Source organism: Schistocerca gregaria, chromosome 3 (genome assembly GCF_023897955.1).
Source record: "Schistocerca gregaria isolate iqSchGreg1 chromosome 3, iqSchGreg1.2, whole genome shotgun sequence".
Classification (NCBI taxonomy): domain Eukaryota; kingdom Metazoa; phylum Arthropoda; class Insecta; order Orthoptera; family Acrididae; genus Schistocerca; species Schistocerca gregaria.
The window spans coordinates 938,175,194-938,197,930 of record NC_064922.1 but is presented as its reverse complement, the minus strand read 5'-3'; the positions used below and the strand labels follow the sequence as shown (position 1 = coordinate 938,197,930).

Here is a 22,737-nt window from a genome sequence, read left to right as displayed (position 1 = left end):
CCTAGGCTTACATACTTACGCTAGCGACAACACACACAAGGAAGTATTGGGGCAAAGCGGCTGCTATGCCACTCTCCATTGTTGCCAGATGCATCGAAGATGGCGGCGATAACGTCATCCAAGGTGGTAGATTTTGGCGGGAAGTTGGAATTTTAGTGGGAAAGTGCCACCCCCTCCCCTCCCCTCCCATTCCCCAGAACAATGGCGCGAAGTTCAAATTCCAACAGGATAATGCATCACACCTCTACAGACCTAAGAAAAATCGCGGGATGGTAGGTCACTTGGGCTACCTCCACTAACGTAAGTCACCTGACAGCCCCCTCTTCCTCGGAACTGGCGCCAAGTTTGAATTTTGGTGTTGAAGGTAGGTCAATTGGGGCATCTCTACTAACCTAAGAGAGTGGTGGGACAGAAAGCTCACCTCCACTAACCTAAGTCACCTGACTGCCACCTCCTCTTATGGATTGATGTTTGCCTTTACTTTCAGTCCGGTTTGCGTTTACTTTCAATGCAAGTGACAGAATGTAGTTAATGAAAACTTCCGGCATATCGTACCTTCTCTCATATCATCCTAATATTGAATACTTTTCATTTTAGGGTTTTCTTCAATGCTTTGGCTCATAGTCATTTCTTTGGATGTATTTGTCAATGATAAATCAGTAATACATCCCATTAGGCACGGAAGTTATAAGTAAGGAAAGTATTAGTGAGCCTGAGACCGTTTAGTTAATGTTGTAATGAAGCACGAAACCGCACTATGAGGCACACTGAAACGAAAACCGAACACTCGCCATCACCGTACGCATTAAGACATTTATCCCACTGGCAGATTGATTCCTGTATCACAGAACGCGGTCTGTCGTTGACGGATCCATAAACGCACCCACGGATGAGCTTTCTTATCCGAATGAAACCGAAGTCCACGTACGTCATTCTTCAGTCCCCAAACATGTGAAACTATGCTGTGAATGATCAGCGCCGTACCGAAGATGTTGCAGTGTGAAGGAGGGAGTTACCGTGCAACAGGATGATTCTGTTCGACAGCATTCCTGGGCATTTTGGCTTTATGGTGCATCGTATTTTCTGCAAAGTGTCTCCATATCACTGCGCGCTGATTGTGGTTCCACTCTCGAGGAACTCGAGTTGCAGAGATCCACTGCAAACGAAGACGATGATCATCATGATCTTACCGGAAGCTGTGTGAACAGCTCTCGATTTCCACTCTCGAGGAAGTCGAGTTGCAGAGATCCACTGCAAACGAAGACGATGATCATCATGATCTTACCGGAAGCTGTGTGAACAGCTCTCGATTTCTTTGGCTGGTTGACTGTCGATTTCCCTCTTGATGTCGGACTGAATCATCTCGTTGTACGGTAAAGCCTGGCCCCACTTTGCCGATCGGACGAAGGCTACCACTTGGCGATTTGACTGGGAGACACTTTAACATCCTCCGTACAGCGGGGACCTTTCACCGTGTGATTTGAACTGGGAGACACTTTAACATCCTCCGTACAGCGGGGACCTTTCACCGTGTGATTTGAACTGGGAGACACTTTAACATCCTCCGTACAGCGGGGACCTTTCACCGTGTGATTTGAACTGGGAGACACTTTAACATCCTCCGTACAGCGGGGACCTTTCACCGTGTGATTTGAACTGGGAGACACTTTAACATCCTCCGTACAGCGGGGACCTTTCACCGTGTGATTTGAACTGGGAGACACTTTAACATCCTCCGTACAGCGGGGACCTTTCACCGTGTGATTTGAACTGGGAGACACTTTAACATCCTCCGTACAGCGGGGACCTTTCACCGTGTGATTTGAACTGGGAGACACTTTAACATCCTCCGTACAGCGGGGACCTTTCACCGTGTGATTTGAACTGGGAGACACTTTAACATCCTCCGTACAGCGGGGACCTTTCACCGTGTGATTTGAACTGGGAGACACTTTAACATCCTCCGTACAGCGGGGACCTTTCACCGTGTGATTTGAACTGGGAGACACTTTAACATCCTCCGTACAGCGGGGACCTTTCACCGTGTGATTTGAACTGGGAGACACTTTAACATCCTCCGTACAGCGGGGACCTTTCACCGTGTGATTTGAACTGGGAGACACTTTAACATCCTCCGTACAGCGGGGACCTTTCACCGTGTGATTTGAACTGGGAGACACTTTAACATCCTCCGTACAGCGGGGACCTTTCACCGTGTGATTTGAACTGGGAGACACTTTAACATCCTCCGTACAGCGGGGACCTTTCACCGTGTGATTTGAACTGGGAGACACTTTAACATCCTCCGTACAGCGGGGACCTTTCACCGTGTGATTTGAACTGGGAGACACTTTAACATCCTCCGTACAGCGGGGACCTTTCACCGTGTGATTTGAACTGGGAGACACTTTAACATCCTCCGTACAGCGGGGACCTTTCACCGTGTGATTTGAACTGGGAGACACTTTAACATCCTCCGTACAGCGGGGACCTTTCACCGTGTGATTTGAACTGGGAGACACTTTAACATCCTCCGTACAGCGGGGACCTTTCACCGTGTGATTTGAACTGGGAGACACTTTAACATCCTCCGTACAGCGGGGACCTTTCACCGTGTGATTTGAACTGGGAGACACTTTAACATCCTCCGTACAGCGGGGACCTTTCACCGTGTGATTTGAACTGGGAGACACTTTAACATCCTCCGTACAGCGGGGACCTTTCACCGTGTGATTTGAACTGGGAGACACTTTAACATCCTCCGTACAGCGGGGACCTTTCACCGTGTGATTTGAACTGGGAGACACTTTAACATCCACCGTACAGCGGGGACCTTTCACCGTGTGATTTGAACTTCAGTGACGGCTTGAAGAAAAAGATTTGCGGATGTCGGTTTCAGTTGGACGAGGGTGAGCAACAGTCAGCGCGGTTGTGGATCCTGCAGCAGCCCACAGCGATTTTTTTGTGTTTTGGTTGAGGCATCAATCTTCTTACTGGTTTGATGCGGCCCGCCACAAATTCCTCTCCTCTCCATCTTAGAGTAACACATGCAACCTACGTCCTCATTTATTTGAAGGGTGCATTCCCAACTCTATCATCCTCCACATTTTTCACCCTCCACAGCTCCCTCTAGTAGCATGGATGTTACTGCCTGATATCTCAACAGATGTCCTATCCTCCCGTCCCTTCTTCTTGTCAGTGTTTTCCATATATTCCTTTCCTTTCAGATTTCGCGCAGAACCTCCTCATTCCTTACCTTATCAGCCCACCTAGTTTTCAACATTCGTCTCTAGCACCATATTTCAAATGCTTCGATCCTCTTCTGTTCCGGTTTGCCCTCCGTCGATCTTTCACTACCATACAATGCTGTACTCCAAACGTACAGTCATGCTCAAATTATCCGAACAACCTGAATTGCATTACGCCTGATCCGTATGCAACCAACATAACGCAGCTGTCTAGCAGGACTTCTAATCGTTCCTTGGTATAGTCGTTTGACTATTGAAAATGGTTCCAACAAGTCACCGCTACAAAACGCTATTCTGTCTCGCAATAGCTCAAGATGTAAAGTAATACCACGATAATACAGATATCAGGGAACACCTTATAACAGGTAAGACTGTCCTTAAGGCTTGTAAGCTCACATTTATTGCAATAGATGTCATACCTGAAATGTTACCATTCTCATTATTACGTCAGATAGGTAATGCACGCAGTAAGTTCGTCGTATTCATGATTTCCTCTTCAAAGCAGCATACCATACATGTTATTTAACATAAAATGACTTTAAAAATTTACGTTATTCACTAGCAGCTAGTTGAGAATATGTATGCACTTCAAATAACACGACGAACCGACTCGTTCTGCATATGGATTCAAACCCAGGTCATGCAGACTAAATAAAGATTTCCTCACTGACGGAAACTAACAGTCATTCCTGGCTAGGCATACATAGAGTGATATACCTCGATTTTAGACAGTATCGGGTAGCAAATATCAACTTTAAATTACATAACATAAACATTTTTAACGGACGCGAATTCCTACCAGGATCTATTGTCACTGTTAACGATCTACGAGGGATGTTACATATTTCCAGAATGCGATTTTCACTCTGCAGTGGAGTATGCGCTGATATGCAACTTCCTGGCAGATTAAAACTGTGTGCCGGAGCGAGACTCGAACTCGGGACCTTTGCCTTTCGTGGGCAAGTGCTCTGCCAACTGAGCTACCTAAGCACCGTCCTCAGAGCGAGATACTGGCGGAAGTAAAGCTGTGAGGACGGGTCGTGAGTCGTGCTTGGGTAGCTCAGTTGGTAGAGCACTTGCCCGCGAAAGGCAAAGGTCCCGAGTTCGTGTCTCGGTCCGGCACACAGTTTTAATCTGCCAGGAAGTTTCATGATAAATATTGCTTTTTCACAACTAACTTACTTGAAATACCGTGAGGTAAAGCTTTGTTTTGGACAGGGAACCTAATCAGATTGTTATCGAAGCACAAGAAACTGTGACATATCGGATTTTCTCGGCAGTAGATAGATGTTTTAATTGAAATGACAAGACGAAACATTAAATTTTTTCCTTATCAGGACTCCAATCCTGCACCTATCGCTTTTATATTCTAGAGAAAACGAACGTTAAATGTGGGTTTGTTACACCAGCAGCGACATGTGAGCATGTCTGAACTAGAAATAATATCACGAAGAGTTCAGTGCTGACTGGGAATCGAACCCCACACATATCGTTGTTGACTACACACAAAGAGACGTAAGCTACAGAATTTTCTTCTCCACCAGCAGCTCGTAATAACATTCTTGAACTTACAGTGATCTCTCAAATAGTGCTGTGTCTCAATGTGACTCAAAAACGTCAGATATCGTTAGTGTTGACAACGAATGAAAATACATTAAAAATCTAAATTATTATCTACCAGAAGACAGGCGTTCACATGCTAGAGCGTTATAATACACAACGAAAACTTTAGTGCCGGGCCAGGATTCGAACACATTCACGCGCAATATGTGGAGATGTTGAGGAATCTGCAGTTTTGAACAAACAACAAATTGCAGTCGAGCTGTATTTTCACGAAAGGATCAAATTCCACGTTAAGGGCGGTCTGAGTTGCACTCCTAGTTCAGAACCAATTATATCGACATACAGACGCTCATATAAAAGATGGAACAAGTGTCATGTGAACCTACATAGCGTTTTTTTTTCGTCACTAGAAATAAACAACTAGTATAAGAAAGGTTACTGGTGATAGAATTCCCACAATTCGCCACTCCTGATTTTATTGTGGTTCAACCTAACGTCTACTTGGTAGAGAAGGAATATCATGTTTAATGTGAATTTCAGACCACAGTGCCATTATACCTTCTTCACTTGGCGTAGCCAAAAGAGGATAGAATATGTCTCTCTCTCTTAAAAATCTTCGGTAGAAGTTGGAATCCAACCCAGACCACCATCATAGGAACCCATCATCTTTCCAACAGACCACCAAATCTTCTTCTCCGAGACACATTTTTCTATCATAACACTGTTGCGGCGTACTCTATGAGAATTCTGACACACAGGCTCCCTGTTGTGGTTTGCAGCATGTTCAGGACATTCATTTATTTGGTTGTCCGAATCGCCATGATCTAGCTGCCTCGGCTACTACGCGCATACATTCGACTCTATTTCGTAATCATCGAAAAAAATCACGTAACTGCCACCTACACAGAACTGCCAACAGTGTCGGATGCAGAAATGTAAACAGGAAATGTTCTTTTGCATTTCAGCTACTCTAATGAGCTATCTGTTCGTTGAAAACGTCGTGCAATGCAAAAGAAAAGCTGTAACTGTCTGTCTCTCAGAAGTCTGTATTCCGGTCATATGCATTATCTCACGGCACCGTGGAATGCGGAATTCTGGAGGAACTGTTGTTGACTTCTGGAGATGTTGTAACTACATATCCGGCCGCGGTGGTCTCGCGGTTATAGGCGCGCAGTCCGGAACCGTGCGACGGCTACGGTCGCAGGTTCGAATCCTGCCTCGGGCATGGATGTGTGTGATGTCCTTAGGTTAGTTAGGTTTAAGTAGCTCTAAGTTCTAGGGGACTGATGACCACAGAAGTTGAGTCCCATAGTGCTCAGAGCCATTTGAACCATTTGTAGCTACATAACAGCTAATAGCGCAACGGTAAGCGTTGCACACCGTAGATAAGACATCCAGAGTTCTATTACATTCGCTGCTACATTTTTTTAGAACGCAATTCTGTTGTCTGCTGAAGTTATCGATTTAATGGAACATAATTCCCTTCACTCATCAACCCAAAATAACCGCATGTGGAAAAAGGGCTAACTTCTGCGACATTTTGTTGCTTTCAGGTTTAATAGATGGCCAAGCAGCAGATGCATCTCGAAGCGTTTATATTATGTATGGGGAGAGCGCATCGTGCCAAAATAGCCAGAAAAGTATTTTCTACATTAGCTGTCGTGCGGCAGTGGCATTTTATTCTTCATGAAACCTTGTTTGACAGCTTTGACTCGGAACAAGTTTTCTACATGCGTGTCATCAATAAACTGCATGTGCATTGTCAGACTGTTATAGATCACATCAGAGAATTCGCATATATCGTTGATGATTAATTTCTCTCTCATGCTTAGTATTTTTTTAACAACACTAAAAGAACCCTTAAAAAAATTGTGCACTGTATTATAAGAAATGAAATAAAACTACCGACGATAACCTTACGACGAAAGTCTGTTTTCATAAATTTGAGTATCTGTACACCAGCCTGCCTCTATCGGCACGAATTAGTAAAATACTACTCACTTAGATTTCGATTGGGTCTGTGTTTAATTGGTATGCTGTGTCATACTCAACAGGTATGCAAATGTGGCATTTCATAAATAAAGTTATGTGTTCCTAGAAACCCAAAATTTGCTTGTCAGCAGCGGAAAGAGGCGTTACCTGTTGTGCAGCATTGTAAGTTTTTCACAATTGCACTATGAGCCTAAAATATTTTATTACGATTTCCTTATCGATGTTTGATATACTGCTTGTAGCTCTTTCCCAGAAGGGATAAAAACATTTCAGTCAGCGCGACTGGAACTGCGAACCAGAACAGACGCTTCTTCTCGGGTCAGCACATCACCACAGCGCTAGCTGCTGTGCTTTCCTCTTACGAGGCCAATAGTAGATAGAACTCGTAAACTGCTATTTAAAGGACGAGATAAGTTGCGATTTCCACGTGCAACGACTTTCCTGGGGTGAAAACCGTAAATTTTAAATCTTTTGTTACGCCTCAAGCCATAAGAACTTAGATTATTCAATGGAAATGACAGGAAAAATCAATGAGCTTTGAGGCTTAATTCCGTGCACACCAGGAAGTAACCATTTTCAATAGTCAAATGACTGTACCAAGGAGCGATTAGAGGACCTCCTCGACAGCTGCGTTATGCGGGTTGCGTGTGAATCAGGCGAAATGCAATTCAGGTCGTTCGGATACTTTTGAGCACGACTGTACACTCTCAGACATTTCTTCCTCAAACTAAGGCCTATGTTTGATATTAGCAGACTTCTCTTCGCCAGGAATGCCCTTTTTACCAGTGATAGTCTGCGTTTGATGTTCTCCTTGCTCCATCCGTCATGGGTTATTTTAGTGCCTAGGTAACAGAATAACTTAACTTAATCTACTTCGTGACAGTCAGTCCTGATGTAAAGTTTCTCGCTGTTCCCATTTCTGCTATTTCTCATTACTTTCGTCTTTCTTCGCTCTACTATCAATCCATATTCTGTACTCATTAGACTGTTCATTCCATTTAACAGAGCCTGTTCTTTTTCACTTTCACTTATGGTAGCAATGTCATCAGCGACTATTATTAATGAACTATTTTCACGTTGAATTTTAATTTTACTCTTGAACCGTTCTTTAACTTAATTCATTAACCACAGCAACTGAAAAAGTGTCACGATGATCTCTCCAATGGCAAAAGGTACTGGAATAGACTTCCAATCGGATCTCCGAGAGAGAACTGCCAAGGGGGAGATTAGCATGAGAAAAAGATTGAATAATCAACGAAAGGATAACGTTCTAAGAGTCGGGGCGTGGAATCGGTGTATAGATTGAACAGTAGGAATGAAAAACTACGTCCATGTCTTAACCCGTTTCCACAGGAGCACTCAGTCTTTGTTTTATAATGTGATTGTTCCCTTTTGGTCCATGTACGTATTGCGTATTACTCCTGTTTTTCTCCAAATTTCAAACATCTTGGATCCTTTGACATTGTCGAACGCTTTTCCCAGGTCGACAAACGCTGTGAACGTGTCTTGATTTCTCTTTAGTCTTGCTTCCATTATCGACCGTAACGTCCGAACTGCCCCTCTGGTACCTTTACCTTTGCTAAAGCCAAACTGAAAGTCATCTAACACATTCTCAATTTTCTTTTTCATTCTTCTATGTATTATTCTTGTTGGCAACTTGTTTGCATGAGTTGTTGAACTCATTGTGCGATAATTCAGGCACTTGGAAGCTTTTACTGTCTTCGGAATTTTGTGGGTTATATTTTTCCGAAAGTTGATAGTATCTCGCCAGACTCTCACATTCTGCACAACAACGTCAACAGTCGTTTTCTTACTACTTCTCCAATGTTTTTAGACATTCGGGTGGAATGCTATCTGTCCCTTCTGTCTTATTCGATCTTAAGTCTATCAATGCTCTGCTGTATTCTGATTCTAATAATGAGTAACCTACCTCTTCTAAATCGAATCCTGTTCTACGTGTAACAGTGGAACTCCCCTTGCACTCCTAATGATACCGCCCTTGCTCTTAATTGCACCGAAGTGCGTGTTATTTATTTCATTCCTCGTCTATTTGTGTTTCTGTATTCCTGAGTTTTGCTGAACATATTTGCACTTCCTTCTTTCATACGTCAACTGAAGTATGTCATCTGTTACCCATGTTTCTTCGCAGTTTCGCTCTCTGTACCTATGTTTCTCTTCCCAAATTCTGTGATTGACCTTTTTAGAGATGTCAGTTCCTCGTCAACTGAATTGCCTACTGAACTGTTCCTGAAGTTAAGTTTCTCACTATCTTTAAAATTTTGTTGTATCCATAGTCTTAGAGAACTTCGAGCTTATCTCTTCATTCCGCATCCCACTTCTTTGCGTTTTGATTCTTACTGACTAATCTCTTAAACTACAGGCTACTCTTCATCAATGCTCGCTAAGACTTACAATCCAATATCTGAGATCGGAACCTGTGTGACTGTGATTTAGTACAACTTGAATCTTCTCGTATCTCCCTCTCTTTTCAAAGCATACATCCTCCTCTTGTGGTTCTTGAACAGAGTAATCGCTATTACGTGTTGAAATTTATTTAAAGAACACAATTAGTCTTTCTTCTCCCGCATTCCTACTACCATACTACCACGCCCATATTCTCCCCTAACCCTTTCTTCTACTCCTTACCCTATAACTGCTTTCCAGTCCTCCAAGACAATTAACTTTCATCTCCCTTAACGTACTTAAATACCCGTTCAATATCCTCACAATCTTTCTGTATCTGTTCATCTTCATCTTTCTACGTCGGTATGTATAGCTGAACTATATCTGTCGGTGTTGCTTTGCTGTCGATTCTGATGAAAACAACCCTATCAGTGAACTGTTCACAGTAAGACACTCTCTGCCCTACCTTTGTATTTATAACGAATCCTACTCCCGTTATACCACTTTCTGCTACTGTTGATATTACCCTATACTCATCTGACCATAAAGCCTAGTTTTCTTTCCATTTTGCTTCATTGACTTCCGCTGTAGCTATATCGAGGGTTTGCGTTTACCTTTCAGATTTCATAACTTCTCTGCACCGTTCGTACTTCTGGCATTCCACGCCCCGACTCGGGGAACGTTATCCTTTCGTTGATTATTCAATCTTTTTCTCATGGTAACCTCTTTCTTGGCAGTTCCTTCTCGGAGATCCGAGTGGGGGACTGTTCCAGAATCTTTTCCCAATGGAGAGATCATCATGACACTTCTTCAGTTTCAGGCTACATGTACTGTGGATACACGTTATGTATCTTTAATGCAGTGGTTTCATACGTCCTCTGCACCTTCGTGCCCTTGCTCATTGCCGATAATCCGCCATTCGTTGCAGTTTCTCATCCTATTACGATACAGAAATTGACCTTCTCGTGTCCCTGTGAGATAAATGGCTTAATGACTGTTGCGATGACAGGTGTTCGGTTCTCATCTGACTGCCATCATATTTGGGGTTTCGCGTTAAGTACAACATAAAGTAAACGGTCTCACACACATTAATCCTTTCCTTACTTATTCCATGCCAAATGGGACGAATTACAGATTAATGATACGCAAATAAGTCTTTGGCGACTTGAAGAAAGACATTCGTGGATGTCTGTTTCAGCCGGACGAGAAAGTGCATGAGTGGGTGCGGTTGTGGATCCTTCATAGACCGATCGTGTCCTGAGAAACAGGAATTGATAGTCTCCTCTGCCGGGAGGTACCTGTAAATGCCTTGACGTGTGTGGTGGTTACTTTTGAATGGAAACGTTGCATGGTCCCGAGTTGGCGGGTGTTCTGTTTTCGTTTGAATAAGAAATCCTGAACTCCTCCCGAACAGGCTATGGCGGCCCAAAGGTTACCGGCCGGCCCCCGTGTCATCCTCAGCCCACAGGCGTCACTGGATGCGGACATGGAGGGTCACGTGGTCAGCGCACCGCCCTCCCGACTCTATGTCAGTTTACGATACCGGAACCGCTACTTCTCAGTCAAGTAGCTTCTCAGTTTGCATCCCGCTTGCCAACAGCGCTCGGTAGACCGGATGGTCGCCCATCCAAGTGCTAGCCCAGCCCGACAGCGCTTAACTTGGGTGATCTGGCGGGAACCAGTGTTACCACTGCGGCAAGGCCGTTAGCTTTTCGTTTGGCTGCCCCTTATGATTCCTTGACTACAGCTTAGAAATACCCGTAGTCATAGGTCTTTGTGGCATCACCTCATGCATCACTATTTTGTTAGTTCTCTCACCGCCCCTGAGAACACAATACGTGCAGAACGTTAACCATGACATAAGATATGAAGAGGTTGAAACCTTCCCGTCTCGTCTATATCTCTTTCGTTACGCAACCTTCCCTTCTACAATAACCTATGAAACATTCCCTTAGGATTTCTATCTCTTGCTTAATAATAACAAATGAAATCTTCCCTTTGAAATTAATTCTCTTTCTCAATAATAATAAGTGCAATCTTCGCATACAAATTTAAATGCTGCTTATTAAAAATGATTTCCTGATTATTCCGATGAAACACAGAATGCGTCGTCGTCGTGGCCCTCAGTCGTTACCTGCAATAACCCAGAACTGTTCCTTACCTTTTTCTTACTGTTGCTGGATCGCCATCTGATTGCTATATCGAACTACGACATGAATATACTTACTCTGTTTTACTATACTCTATTAACTGCTAGTGGGATATCGTAATAAGTGGCTGTATTTATTACCAAAGCTGACGTTATTCTTTAATAGCAAATCTGACGTTATTCTTTAATTAAATTGACTGAAGTTACGTAATTCATAGTTAAACTTTTTCTTGACAACAATAAAATTTTGCAAAGTTTTACGTTGATGGTTTTTGAGATGGATTATAATGAGTAATGCAACATTGGTGGCAAAAATTAATAATATTCTGAAAACGATTCTTGAAATATTTACTTTGGTAATGAAATGATTTTACAAACATTCAAATGGGACTTACTTTTTACAAAAATCTTACAACTAGCATTGCGCAAACATATCTTCAGTAGTCTTGAGTTTCTCAAAAAAATAATTCAATAATATTAGTTCCTCTTATGACAATAGTTAGCTGATGTCTCTGTACATCCGCTTATAATCTCTTGTAAATCATAGCTCGTGGCTGGCAGGCAAAACACTCCTCTCAACCTCTCGCTTCAGACCTGCTACCGACTCGCTTCACATCTCGCTTACTACTGACTTCCTAGGAACGCTAAAGTGCGGTCTCTCCCGCCAACAATGCTTTCTGGTGCAGACAATCCCTGCTACCATAACAAAATGTATCAATGTGCGGTATTTCCCGCTCTTTTCTTAAAATGTATCCATACGCGGTCTCTCCCGCCATTTTTAAAATTATTACAGCGTGCGGTCTCTCCTGGCAACAATACTTTGGTGCAAACATTCCCAGCTACCACAATTATTTCAAACATGACAAATATTAATTATTCCTACTTAATCCTATTAACAATATATAAACATCTTTCATAACTTGTGGTTTGACAATAGACAATAGAAGTAAACACGTCTTACAAGGTTTGTGAAGTTAAATTCGACGCAGTGCAGGTGTAGCTGGCAGAAAGTGAGTTGGTTAGGCAGTGTAGATATTAGACTCGTTCCGCAGGGAGCTTAGTTCACATCCTACTTCTATCAGCCCCCTTTAGTTTTTTGTTCTTTTCATAACTCACTTGAGCTGAACGTCATGTTGCTTAATCAAATGACTCAGGATTGATTCCCGTCCCTGTCCTTAACCATTCGTTCTCCTGCTGCGTTACTAATGACCCTGACATTGACAACTCTTGATGCTCGAGTGTTGCTGTTCTTGGGCGGCAGCGGTGGCCGAGCGGTTCTAGGCGCTTCAGTCAGGAACCGCGCTACTGCTGCGGTCGCCGGTTCGAATCCTGCCTCGGGCATGGATGTGTGTGGTGTCCTTAGGTTAGTTAGGTTTAAGTAGTATTTTTTTCTTTTTTTTGTAAAATTATGTTTATTTGGTCACTAACCGGCTTTCGGCTTCTCAGGCCAGGTTCAGGTGACAACTGAATGTTGCAAACACGGCTAAACATTAGGTGCTACTTACATGGATGTTATTGTACAGAAGATACAGAAATGACGAAGTGATTACATAGGAAAAAATACAGTTTCTATTTAAACAATCCATCATTTTTGTGTCTTCTGTACAACAGTATCTGTGTTCGTGATCAAATAAAATCAGTTTTGCAGAACATTAGTAAGCGTATTCCTTTTTAATATTATTATCGTGCTCTGCCAAGCAAACGACGGAAATTTCAGTTAACGTTAATACCATCACAGTTTACTTCTTTTATTTTGAACTGAATGGGTCATCATATTAGCTTCAGTCTTCTAGAAATGAGCACCTAATAAATTACCTGGTAATTGATCTTCTAATAAAAATGAAAACTTTTTCTCGTTGCGTTGGGAGTCACTTGAAACATTCTACGAATAATCTTTACCTAGCCTGGCTACACTAAAAAACTTCTAGAATTACATTGCAAATGCCTTTCGAAAAACCAAAAAGATTCCAGAGAATTGATAAAACCATACTTCTGAATTTTGGCATTTCATTTTACAGAACGACATGTTTAGAACCGACGTCCACCATCCAGTAACAGAAACTCATTAATGTAAGAAACATGCGTACATTAAATACGACGGGCGCTTTGTTTATTTTGTACATAAAACTACCAAGATATTTGGCTGTATTGGGATTATCGTATTTAAGGCGATACAGCACCGCAGACTGCTCGAATCAATGGAGAATCATTTCGTGTATCCGAACTTGTGATTCGGTGTCAGCAGCCATAAAGAGGGAACAAGTTGAGTCGTCTGGTTTTTCCCTGCTTACGGTAGCAGACACGCGATCGTAAGTTCGGATTCACAACATGCTGCTGCTACATCTCCATAAGTGGGATGATCGTAATAGAGCCATAAAGCTTATCTGTTTTACCTAAAACGTGAAGAAGCGTATCTATGCGTTTAATGTGCGCTCGTTTCTCATGTTAACAGGTACCAGCCACATTGTTTAAAATTTAAGTTATGCTTTTGCTACGTTCATGAAGGTATACATATAATGGCACTCTCATCTTTCATTCCCGACCCAAGAGGGCAGAGAGAGCTGCTGCAGAGTGAGGTTTCTTACCACCAAATGCCATTGTACTGGGTGTAGAGCGATGGAGTTCCCAAATGGGACTAAATGGTGTCAGACTGTCAGTTCCGAAAGTAATCTAACAACCTTGGTCCAAATCGCAGGGTGAAAGGTAAGACGCAGGGTATTTAGAAATCCATCTCCTTTCGAGAGAAACTACTGTCAAAACTAGGAAAAAAGGTAAATATGTTGTTGTTGTTGTTGTCTTCAGTCCTGAGACTGGTTTGATGCAGATCTCCATGCTACTCTATCCTGTGCAAGCTGTTTCATCTCCCAGTACCTACTGCAACCTACATCCTTCTGAATCTGCTTAGTGTACTCATCTCTCGGTCTCCCTCTACGATTTTTACCCTCCACGCTGCCCTCCAATGCTAAATTTGTGATCCCTTGATGCCTCAAAACATGTCCTACCAACCGATCCCTTCTTCTAGTCAAGTTGTGCCACAAACTTCTCTTCTCCCCAATCCTATTCAATACCTCCTCATTAGTTACGTGATCTATCCACCTTATCTTCAGTATTCTTCTGTAGCACCACATTTCGAAAGCTTCTATTCTCTTCTTGTCCAAACTAGTTATCGTCCATGTTTCACTTCCATACATGGCTACACTCCAAACAAATACTTTCAGAAACGACTTCCTGATACATAAATCTATATTCGATGTTAACAAATTTCTCTTCTTCAGAAACGCTTTCCTTGCCATTGCCAGTCTACATTTTATATCCTCTCTACTTCGACCATCATCAGTTATTTTACTTCCCAAATAGCAAAACTCCTTTACTACTTTAAGTGTCTCATTTCCTAATCTAATTCCCTCGGCATCACCCGATTTAATTTGACTACATTCCATTATCCTCGTTTTGCTTTTGTTGATGTTCATCTTATATCCTCCTTTCAAGACACTGTCCATTCCGTTCAACTGCTCTTCCAAGTCCTTTGCCGTCTCTGACAGAATTACAATGTCATCGGCGAACCTCAAAGTTTTTACTTCGTCTCCCTGAATTTTAATACCTACTCCAAATTTTTCTTTTGTTTCCTTTACTGCTTGCTCAATATACAGATTGAATAACATCGGGGAGAGGCTACAACCCTGTCTCACTCCTTTCCCAACCACTGCTTCCCTTTCATGCCCCTCGACTCTTATGACTGCCATCTGGTTTCTGTACAAATTATGAATAGCCTTTCGCTCCCTGTATTTTACCCCTGCCACCTTTAGAATTTGAAAAAGAGTATTCCAGTCAACATTGTCAAAAGCTTTCTCTAAGTCTACAAATGCTAGAAACGTAGGTTTGCCTTTTCTTAATCTTTCTTCTAAGATAAGTCGTAAGGTCAGTATTGCCTCACGTGTTCCAACATTTCGACGGAATCCAAACTGATCCTCCCCGAGGTCTGCATCAACCAGTTTTTCCATTCGTCTGTAAAGAATTCGCGTTAGTATTTTGCAGCCGTGGCTTATTAAACTGATAGTTCGGTAATTTTCACATCTGTCAGCACCTGCTTTCTTTGGGATTGGAATTATTATATTCTTCTTGAAGTCTGAGGGTATTTCGCCTGTCTCATACATCTTGCTCACCAGCTGGTAGAGTTTTCTCAGGACTGGTTGTCCCAAGGCCGTCAGTAGTTCTAATGGAATTTTGTCTACTCCGGGGGCCTTGTTTCGACTCAGGTCTTTCAGTGCTCTGTCAAACTCTTCACGCAGTATCGTATCTCCCATTTCGTCTTCATCTACATCCTCTTCCATTTCCATAATATTGTCCTCAAGTACATCGCCCTTGTATAAACCTTCTATATACTCCTTCCACCTTTCTGCCTTCCCTTCTTTGCTTAGAACTGGGCTGCCATCTGAGCTCTTGATATTCATACACTTGGTTCTCTTCTCTCCAAAGGTCTCTTTAATTTTCCTGTAGGCAGTATCTATCTTACCCCTAGTGAGATAAGCTTCTACATCCTTACATTTGTCCTCTAGCCATCCCTGTTTAGCCATTTTGCACTTCCTGTCGATCTCATTTTTGAGACGTTTGTATTCCTTTTTGCCTGCTTCATTTACTGCATTTTTATATTTTCTCCTTTTATCAATTAAACTCAATATTTCTTCTGTTACCCAAGGATTTCTAGCAGCCCTCGTCTTTGTACCTACTTTATCCTCTGCTGCCTTCACTACTACATCCCTCAGAGCTACCCATTCTTCTTCTACTGTATTTCTTTCCCCTATTCCTGTCAATTGTTCCCTTATGCTCTCCCTGAAACTCTGTACAACCTCTGGTTCTTTCAGTTTATCCAGGTCCCATCTCCTTAATTTCCCACATTTTTGCAGTTTCTTCAGTTTTAATCTACAGGTCATAACCAATAGATTGTGGTCAGAGTCCACATCTGCCCCTGGAAATGTCTTACAACTTAAAACCTGGTTCCTAAATCTCTGTCTTACCATTATATAATCTATCTGATACCTTTTAGTATCTCCAGGGTTCTTCCACGTATACAACCTTCTTTCATGATTCCTAAACCAAGTGTTAACTATGATTAAGTTGTGCTCTGTGCAAAATTCTACTAGGCGGCTTCCTCTTTCATTTCTTAGCCCCAATCCATATTCACCTACTATGTTTCCTTCTCTCCCTTTTCCTACACTCGAATTCCAGTCACCCATTACTATTAAATTTTCGTCTCCCTTCACTATCTGAATAATTTCTTTTATTTCATCGTACATTTCTTCAATTTCTTCATCATCTGCAGAGCTAGTTGGCATATAAACTTGTACTACTGTAGTAGGTGTGGGCTTCGTATCTATCTTGGCCACAATAATGCGTTCACTATGCTGTTTGTAGTAGCTTACCCGCATTCCTATTTTCCTATTCATTATTAAACCTACTCCTGCATTACCCCTATTTGATTTTGTGTTTATAACCCTGTAGTCACCTGACCAGAAGTCTTGTTCCTCCTGCCACCGAACTTCACTAATTCCCACTATATCTAACTTTAACCTATCCATTTCCCTCTTTATATTTTCTAACCTACCTGCCCGATTAAGGGATCTGACATTCCACGCTCCGATCCGTAGAACGCCAGTTTTCTTTCTCCTGATAACGACATCCTCCTGAGTAGTCCCCGCCCGGAGATCCGAATGGGGGACTATTTTACCTCCGGAATATTTTACCCAAGAGGATGCCATCATCATTTAATCATACAGTAAAGCTGCATGTCCTCGGGAACAATTACGGCTGTAGTTTCCCCTTGCTTTCAGCCGTTCGCAGTACCAGCACAGCAAGGCCGTTTTGGTTAATGTTGCAAGGCCAGATCAGTCAATCATCCAGACTGTTGCCCCTGCAACTACTGAAAAGGCTGCTGCCCCTCTTCAGGAACCACACGTTTGTCTGGCCTCTCAACAGATACCCCTCCGTTGTGGTTGCACCTACGGTACGGCCATCTGTATCGCTGAGGCACGCAAGCCTCCCCACCAACGGCAAGGTCCATGGTTCATGGGGGGAAGAAGGTAAATATAACTCCGGAAAAACAAAGATACATTTCCGCTCAATTATTTCAATAAATCTGATAACTAACATGTAATTCCCTGTAGATAATATAATACCGTGGTTACAGTTGACTAAGCAGAGGAACGGTACAGTATTGGTAAACAAGTCAAGTTTTGTGTCCGTTCTCATCTACATGCAATATTCTGCAGGGAACTGATGACCTCAGATGTTGTCCCATAGTGCTCAGAGCCATTTGAACAACATTTTTGCTGTTCTTGCTAAAGAGGGAAGTATAAAATTGGCTTTTACTTCCTTTTGTAACTCTGAAACAGAATGGGATGCGGCATGTTTGATTTACAGAGGAGAATAGTACAGAAGAGCTGCCTGTAAGTAACTCCAGTCGGTCTCTTTTGCGGGCTTCTCCAGCCTCCTGCAACCGTCGGCCGTCCCCGCTGTTAATTAACGCAGCTGGACGATCTACTGGCAGTAGCTAGTCTCAGCCTGCCTTCCTTGTCGCCTGCTGTAAACATTTAGTCGTCCCTCTGACAGCCAGCCGCGGCAAGGGAAAAAAAGCGCTGACGGAGCGGAAACAGATTTTGGGTACTTAGCGCGCAGCTAGGGTTGCCGGACGTGATGCGGCTTCCTGTTATACTGGGGTCTGTCACTCGGGAATAATGCGGTGACACCCCAAGGAAATAGAGCGAGCGGCTAGACGCAGCTGCTGAAGTAGCATTCGGGAGTGAGAGCATTAAAGTCTCCATTCTGTCACTTGGACTTACGTTCCTATAGTTCCTATGTACACTACTGGCCATTAAAATTGCTACACCACGAAGATGACGTGCTACTGACGCGAAATTTAACCAACAGGAAGAAGATCCTGTGATATGCAAATAATTAGCTTTTCAGAGGATTCACACAAGGTTGGCTCTGGTGGCGACACCTATAACGTGCTGACAAGAGGAAAGTTTCCAACCGATTTCTCATACACAAACAGCAGTTGACCGGCGTTGCCTGGTGAAACGTTCAGGAGGTAATATTGGACGCCGTGCTGGATCCCAACGGCCTCGTATCACTAGCAGTCGAGATGACGGGCATCTTATCCGCATGGCTGTAACGGATCGTGCAGTCACGTCTCGATCCCTGAGTCAACAGATGGGGACGTTTGCAAGACAACAACCATCTGCACGAACAGTTCGACGACGTTTACAGCAGCATGGACTATCAGCTCGGAGACCGTGGCTGATGTTACCCTTGATGCTGCATCAGAGACAGGAGCGCCTGCGGTGGTGTACTCAACGACAACGTGGGTTCACGAATGGCAAAACGTCATTTTTTAGGATGAATCCAGGTTCTGTTTACAGCATCATGATGGTCGCATCCGTGTTTGACGACATCGCGGTGAACGCACATTGGAAGCGTGCTATTCGTCATCGCTATACTGGCGTATCACCCGGCGTGATAGTATGGGGTGCCATTGGTTACACGTCTCGGACACCTCTTGTTCTCATTGGCGGCACTTTGAACAGTGGACGTTACATTTACCCTCCATTCGATCCCTGCGAAACCCTACATATCAGCAGGATAGTACATACCGCATGTTGCAGGTCCTGTAAGGGCCTTTCTGGACATAGAAAATGTTCGACTGCTGCCCTGGCCAAGACATTCTCCAGATCTCTCACCAATTGAACTCGTCTGGTCAATGGTGGCCGAGCAACTGGCTCGTCACATTACGTCAGTCAGTACTCTTGATGAACTGTGGTATCGCGTTGAAGTTGCATGGGCAGCTGTACCTGTACACGCTTCCAAGCTCTGTTTGACTCAATGCCCAGGCGTATCAGTTCGTTATTACGGCCAGAGGTGGTTGTTATGGGTACTGATTCCTCAAGATCTATGCATCCAAACTGCGTGAAAATGTAATCACATGTAATTTCTAGTATAATATATTTCTCCAATGAATACCCATTTATCATCTGCAATTTTTCTTGGTATAGGAATTTTAATGGCCAGTAGTGTATGTTTGAAAGCCAGTGTCGAGGTGTTTCCTTTGTGAAAGGACACTGGCCATTTCCTTCAACCCAAGCTTATGCTACAGAGACTTTGCCGTCGAGCTGATGCTGAACATGGCTATTGTCATTCGTTAATAGAGTTGCGCCCTACTAAAACTACAGTTCGGTCATCTTCGTACAGCACATTAATGACGCACTAGGGGCCTTCAATAATGAAACACCTTTTCTTCTCGGACACTTTCGGTTGAAAAAAATGCGGTATTTGTCGTGGGACATTGTGGAGTACTCCCACTTCAGCCTCTAAACTTTCGTGAAGTTCCGATATGTGGTCCTTTAAAAAGGACCTGTGTAACGGAGATGCGTTCCAAGCAAAGAGCTGTTATCGAATTTCTTTGGAGGAAACCCAGAGTACCGCAGATATTCACAGGCGCTTACAGAATGTCTACGCACACCTGGCAGTGAACAAAAGCACGGTGAGTCGCTGGGCGACTGGCGTCATTGCAACAAGGTTGCGAAAACCTGTATGGTCTCTCTCGTGCCCTCCGGCTGCACAGAGCTGTGACTCCTGCAGTCTTACATTTAGCAAATTGAAGAAACGACTTCAGTATGTTCATCGCCACAAAACGAAAACTAACTACTTTTTCTCCACGACAACGCAAGGCCTCATACGAGTCTGTGCACCCGACAGGAGCTCACAAAAGTTACTCGTGAACCCTACAACTTGGATTCCGCACCTCCCGACATCCATCTGTTTTGCCCAATGAAAGGTGCACTCTGCGGGAAACAGTACATGGATAATGGTGAGATTATTGATACAGCAACACGTTGAACAATAGGGTTTCTTAACCAAAACAGTCGGTTGTGATTCTGATTAAAACAAACCTGCTTTCACAAAAAACTGTTGCATTACTTACTGAATGTCACTCGTCGTAAATGGTAGGATTAGAGATAGTGTTGGTAACACTGGCATGGAAAGAGACAATTAATGTTTGAGGTACAAACTGGGGACCGACAACTTCGCTTTGAGTGTTCTTTGTTATGTGCATAGACAGAACGGCACATTGTTCAGTGTTAGTGGACCCTGTATTTCATAACCTTACAAAGTATAAATCGCATTTCATAACTAAGAAAAACTAGTTGATCCCTTAACTTCTACCTCTTTTATTTTTTTTTTTTTTTTTATTTTTTTTAACCAAAGCAATTGCTTTTGAGACAAGTACAGTTCAGATGCACAAACACAAAAAAATCTGTATAATTATTACAGTTATTGTGTACTCAATGCGACCTTCTTCGTCATGACCAAAGACAAGAGTTTTCTGTTATTATAGATGAGTGCGATATTTGTTTTTGAATAACAGAAACATGTTTATATAATCTCCCCAAAGTATGGAAGTGATGTTTGATATGTATTTGCTTTGCGTTTTTTTTAATGTTATAAATCTCAGGTAAACATTGACAATTTAAATTTCCTGGCAGATTAAAACTGTGTGCCGGACCGAGACTAGAATTCGAGGAGAGCTTCTGCAAAGTCTGGAAAGTAGGAGACGAGCTACTGGCAGAATTAAGGCTGTGAGGAGGGGGCGTGAGTCGTGCTTGGGTTGCTCAGATGGTAGAGCACAACCTGCGAAAAGCAAAGGTCCCGAGTTCTAGTCTCGTTCAGGCACCCAGTTTTATTCTGACAGGAAGTTTCATATCAGCGCACACTCCGCTGCAGAGTAAAAATCTCATTCTGGATTGACAATTTAGATCCACTTGAAATTTATTTATTTTTCTGGGCAGCCAGAAGATGACTATGAGCAGCAAAAGTGTTCTTAGGATACGCGGCCTTCCATATATCCTCACTCAGTTTCTAGACGGTTCATCGCTTCCGGTTACTAGGGGAATCTAGTAAGACGCTGCTAGCATACGGAAAGAATGCAATCGAAATGAGGTAACGCCTGATAGGTATGCAACACACATAACGTACAGATAACTCGGGTAGGGTGTTAACTTACACTACTAGCCATTAAAATTCCTAAACCACAAAGTTAACGTGCTACAGATGCGAAATTTACCGACAGGAAGAAGATGCTGTGATATGCAGATGATTAGCTTTCCAGAGCGTTCACACAAGGTTGGCGCCGGTGGTGACACCTACAACGTGCTGACATGAGGAAAGTTCCAACTGATTTCACATATACAAACAGCAGCTGACCGTCTTTGCCTGGTGAACGTTGTTCTGATGCCTGAGTCAACAGATGGGGACGTTTGCAAGACAACAACCATCTACACTAACAGTTCGACGACGTTTGCTACAGCATAGACCATCAGCTCGGAGACCATGGCTCCGGTTACCCTTGACGCTGCATCACAGACAGGAGTGCCTGCGATGGTGTACTCAAGGACGAACATGGGTGCACGAATGGCAAAACTGTGTGTCCGGCCGAGACTCGAACTCGGGACCGTCCCGAGTTCGAGTCTCCGTCGGGCACACAGTTTTAATCTGCCAGGAAGTTTCATATCAGCGCACACTCCGCTACAGAGTGAAAATCTCATTCTGGAAACATCCCCCAGGCTGTGGCTAAGCCATGTCTCCGCAATATCCTTTCTTTCAGGAGTGCTAGTTCTGCTTGGTTCGCAGAAGAGCTTCTGTAAAGTTTGGACGGTAGGAGACGGATACTGGCAGAAGTAAAGCTGTGAGTACCGGACGTGAGTCGTGCTTCGGTAGCTCAGTTGGTAGAGCACTTGCACGCGAAAGGAAAAGGTGCGAGTTCGAGTCTCGGTCGGGCACACAGTTTTAATCTGCCAAGAAGTTTCATATCAGCTGCAGAGTGAAAATCTCATTCTGGCAAAACGCTATTTTTTGGATGAATCCAGGTTCTGTTTACAGCAGCATGATGGCCGCATCCGTGTTTGGCGACATCGCGGTGAACGCACATTGGAAGGTTGTATTTGTCATCGCCATACAGGCTTATCACCCGGCGGGATGGAATGGTGTGGCATTGGTTACACGTCTCGGTCACCTCTTGTTCGCATTGACGGCACTTTGAACAGTGGACGTTACATTTCAGATGTGTTACGACCCGTGGCTCTACTGTTCATTCGATCCCTGCGAAACCCTACATTTCAGCATGATAATGTACGACCGCATGTTGCAGGTCCTGTACGGGCCTTTCTGGATACAGAAAATGTTCGACTGCTGCCCTGACCAGCACATTCTGCAGATCTCTCACCAATTGAAAACGTCTGGTCATTGGTGGCCGAGCAACTGGCTCGTCACAATACGCCAGTCACTACTCTTGATGAACTGTGGTATCGTGCTGAAGCTGCATGGGCAGCT

General features: G+C 43.4%; 1 pseudogene; it reads right to left on the bottom strand.

The window, feature by feature from the left end:
- Positions 1-10,797: 10,797 nt before the first annotated feature.
- On the bottom strand, positions 10,798-10,915 carry LOC126356697 (5S ribosomal RNA; annotated as a pseudogene).
- Between the last annotated feature and the right edge of the window lie 11,822 nt (positions 10,916-22,737).